At 34.2% G+C, this 4859-nt stretch overlaps 1 long non-coding RNA gene across 1 annotated transcript; it reads left to right on the top strand.

The window, feature by feature from the left end:
• The first annotated feature begins 1756 nt into the window (after positions 1-1756).
• Positions 1757-4150, top strand: LOC130609516 (uncharacterized). Its single transcript, XR_008974802.1, has 2 exons — positions 1757-2339; positions 3990-4150. It is a non-coding gene; the product is annotated as an uncharacterized LOC130609516 (long non-coding RNA).
• The last annotated feature ends 709 nt before the right edge of the window (positions 4151-4859 follow it).

The following is a 4859-nucleotide window of genomic DNA, read 5'->3' as shown; positions in this document are numbered from 1 at the left end:
ATGTTTCTTGTTCAAAAAAGAAGTAGTAACAGCTTGCTACATCTATCCTGAATAAAGAGTGGCTGTCAGCTTTATCATACAATTTCTTTCCCCCAAATAAAGCCTTATGTGTTGTCTGGGGGTGAACTGTTTACATAGTTATTTTAAAAACTGTTGAGATGGTAAAATATATTTCACATAGACTTCCTAGCCAAAATGAAATGTGTACCCAAAGGTCTTAAAGAAGTACAGTGCTAAAGTCATTTTGTTCCTCCACTGATGAGCTGTGAAGAATATTCACCCATAGTCAACACATATGTCAGCTTTTGAAGGAGTTTTATTCATGTTCCTCCTAATCATCTTTTATTTCCTGGACTGCCAGGAAGGGTCTAACAGAAAAGGATCATCAGTAATGAATTGCATTTGCCAACAGATCCCAGCATAGTCTGGTTAGAATGCCATAGTAAGAAAGACAATGCAGAATGAACATAACAAAGCCCTTCTATTTGCAGGGATCATAACCTGTAATATAAGTTTCAACGTTAAGACAGACTGCAGTAAGCCTGAAGGATTCCTGATGCTTTAACAAAAACTTTGAAAGATTCCAAGGACTACAGATCTCTAGCTTTGAACAATTAATCATTGATTAACACAGAAAAGCTATTCTTTTTCCATGAGGTATTCATGAAAATTGCTACATATTGTGTCAGTATGTCTTGTCTAGGGCAGTGAAGTTCACAACTCTGAAGATCCCTTAACTGAGTAGATAACGAAGGGCAGAATAATTTATTTTTTTCTTCACTATTTGTGTCCTACTTAAATTTCAAACATAACCCAGTGAAGGCGAGTGATTTACAAAAAGTTTTCTTGTTTTCTTCCTGAGAAAAGGAATCAGAGAGAAAGAAAACAAAGTTAATTAGCAGAAATAAAGATGAATGAAATTATAATTTGTGAGTCACTGTGGTTCAGCAGCCATTGTGAAATCCATGACATACCATGCAATTAGCAAGCTTCTCAGTCTTACCACCAAGATAGGCAGACATGTAACAGGCTGACCAATTTATTATAGCAGGTCCTTTTATACTAGACTGATTGCAGAAAAGAATGATTGTGGAAAAAATTGAGAATGCTGCAGATGATATTAAAATATAAATGCTACATATGCTAGCATTTTTCCAAGTCTTTATTCATGCTGAATATTAAATATCTCTCAGTACAGAGGACCCCATAGCAGCCATGGAAGAGGATTGAGCAGGTTTTCAGAACTTTTCAGGTAATATGTGGATAGACTATGGCAGTTAATTTTGCCTCATTTTCAGGGCGTTTTTGTCATTTTCAGGCTGCCAAAAGCATGTGTAAAATGGCACACAGTGCCATTACTCATCCTCTTGTTAATCAAAAATGAAATCACATTTCATTATGACACTACATATGGACTCATTCTTTAGTAGACTAGTTTTGGTGTGTTCACAGCAGATCTCTTCTGCTTGCTCAATGAAGTAGTTCTAACTCTCCCTGTTTCTTGATATTACGTTCATGTCCTGAACCTCACTTCTAACGCAGCTGAGAAACAAACAGGCAGAACAGTATCTGTTGAAGCGGGACATAAACCTTCCGAGTTGTAGGCCAGAACAGTAACAGTCAGAACTTTCTTCCTTTTGTACACTTTGAAGCCTTTCTTCCTCAATTTGTTATCAGCAAAATCTGCATAAATGTGAATTTAGAAGTTTTACAGACCTGTAAAGAAAAATAAAAACCTTCAATATTTTTGATCATATAAGGCACTTGTTCCTCTGGTTCTTTATAAATGTAACTTCTTGCCTTGGTATCTTGCTGTTAGTTACTGAAATATTAGACATGCCAACATGCGAGTGATATTTAGAAAACTTTTACAGTCATCAAGTCTCCCAGGATTTTTTTACAAAAGCATCAATTTTGGATCAAGGTCAGCTGGATTTTTGCCCGCCTCACCTTCTTTTGTATTTTAAATTATTCTTCATAATGTTCAGTCTTAAATTATCATGTAGTTTACTCAGCACTTCCTGAAGCTGTTGTGTTTCACACTAGTATCTGTAGCATAGGAGGTGAACTGATCCCTGTTATGTCTTACAGGAATAACACCTTTCCTAGCTTTTCAAAATTACCAGTGCCTTAGTTTCTAAAATAATAGCTATGCAGTTCTCTGCTAATATACTATTATTTGTTTTTAAGTCTCTTGAATTATGCTCTATATAAATTAATCTGCATTCCAATCTTATTTATATGAGTTCATGTGTTCATGCCCTTTAGAAAGAGGACATCGTGCACACTTTCAAATGTGTGACGTGTGTGAGAAGGCACAGAAGCCAAGCAACAATGAGGTAAAATGAAGAGAATAGACTTCTTAGCATTGCAAGTACCATCTGTTCTGTAGAAACGCATCCTCTGTGTTGGCATTGCCACAGTGGTATGACATGTGTTATTACTTTTAATCATACTTTGTGCTGAAGAAAAGTCTGGTTACATGACAGATTCAGAGGTTGCAGACTCCCTCAGAGCCACTGCCTAGAAATCTAAGACTGCTTAGAGCATTCAGTATTTTCATTTCTGAAATACAATGACCTGTGTAAAATTAGGCCACTGGGACCAAGCTATTAGAGCACATAGTACTACATTTTTATATGAGATGAAGAAAGCAGACAGCATTTACATGAAAAAGGTGTCATTTTCATAATATTCTGGAAAATTGTATGCTAAAGAATTTGTCATCATTTTCATAGGATAAAATTGTGGGGTGTTACAGATAATACTAGACAGAAAAGATGATGGAAGGTTTTCTTTCCTGACTCAGACATTTTTGCCAGATTTACTAATAATAACAATGTTTTGTTTATCAAAACAAGAAAACAGTTCAAAGCCATTATGTAAACCAGCCCTTACTGAGACATCTGTTCGAGGTCCTTGCATATGTAAGAAGGGAAACTTACAGATCTAAACAATGTTCCTTATGCATCATAATAACTTTGCTTGTATAACACACAAAACCTGGTGTCTTACTCCCATCTTATTGCTAACCACTGTCAGCTAATGGAGATGCAAGGTCTTGTCCTTATACATTAAATAGAGACACAATGCATAACTAATATGAATTGTCTTTTTTATAGTTACTGTATTATTAATAATCACTAGCTGGAATCACACTTCTAATTATGTTTGCAATGACAACCAAGTGATGTCATATTTCTCTTTTGATTAGGCCTCACTTTTATGTCATCAATGATAGTGATTTTCCAAGTACAGACATGTGGGGATATATAACTTCTGGCTATGTGTTGTCAGGAGGCTGTTACTAATATGTGGCCCAAGGTTTTCTGAAACAAGAGAAACAGCCTTTTGGTCTTGTGTTATATTCAAACAGCATGGCATCTAACTCATGTTAAACAGTTATGATGGCCAAAACTACAGAAGCTTGGCAATTCACTTAGGAACTCAAGTATTTTTTGGACGAAAACAGTATCAGAGAACCTTTTTATTTGATAAAACATTTAAATAAGTTCTGTTTTGAATGTATTCCCAAAACATCTTTTCCATGGTTATTTTTTCACATAATATTTGTTTGTTAAAAGTCTGTGCAACGTTTCAGTTTAAATGTCTATTATTTTAACATTCTAATTTGACTCATCAAAAATCTCAGCAGATGAATATAGTAGACTCTTTAAAACCCTTCAGTGTCCCTTAGTATTCTAGATTATATAGAGTTAATCATAATATAAAAAAATTTTAGTTTTATAATATTGATTGCAAATTATTGAAAAGAAAATTAGATTATGTAGGTTTTTTAATCATTTTCACTTGTTACTAGAATAAGCTTATAAAACTGCGCTCAGAATATATGCTTTCCTACTCTTCATAAGTCACCTGGGAAAGGACAGTGTTGATTGCCATTTGCATTTCGGATTTTGTCTTGCACTTTCTTAAATCTGAAAAAACAGAAAATGTTTTTTGTAAGATATTTATGTATTCTCTTCTAGCTCACTCTTCAAAGGGGCGGATATTAGAAATGCTTTACTTTGCATGCATATTAGAGCAGATGTTAATGAACTTGTACCACTAAAGAAGCTATGTAAAATGTACAAATCAAAATGTGTTCATGACAGTAACTTAATAAAACTGCAGAGATAACATATGCAAAGACCCATTAAACATGTATTTCTTTGGAGAGGCTTGGGGAGGGAGAAAATGTTCTGCATTCTTTCAATTCTGTTTTCATCATTCCCTTTGAAATACCTGGAATTTTTTACCCTGAAGAAAATAATAATATAAATGATAGCACACAATTAACCATATGATTAGTGACATCATTCTAGCCTTTTGGAGACATAAGAAGAAGTACTAAGATCTTCTGATTCTTAAACACCAAATATATTGATTTCTTTCACTTAGGATTCTCAAAAAAGTAACAACTAATATACCAGTATTAAATATCAATTAACAGACAGACAAATAGATAACATGATGTTTTGTATCATTGTATTTCCCGAATTATTTTCAACAGGTGCAATGAGTTGTGAGTGAGTCATATACGCATCTCAGAAAATGGTAACAGAGAGGATTATATGTTCATAATTTTGTGAAAAAAGTGGGCCAAGTCTTTCACTTCAATACTAACTTTAATTCTACACTGAACAGGAAATGCTCAACTTATGATAAGTCTTTCTAAACACAGAGATATTCAACTGGTTCAGGACCCTCTATTTTTTGTTATTTGGCTTTCAAATGAGTTCTTACGAGGTTTAGTATCTACAGCTGAAATCTGCTGGAAAATAAGTTATGTATTGCAAGCTACAGACATATGTGAACACATCTGAACATTTTTGATGGTGGTTAAATCACTGGACTTC

Source organism: Pezoporus wallicus, unplaced genomic scaffold (assembly GCF_028554395.1).
Source record: "Pezoporus wallicus isolate ANWC-B61680 ecotype Strahan unplaced genomic scaffold, APGP_CSIRO_Pwel_v1 contig_3486, whole genome shotgun sequence".
Lineage (NCBI taxonomy): Eukaryota > Metazoa > Chordata > Aves > Psittaciformes > Psittacidae > Pezoporus > Pezoporus wallicus.
The sequence above is the reverse complement of the archived record's forward strand: the minus strand, read 5'-3'. Positions and strand labels throughout refer to the sequence as shown.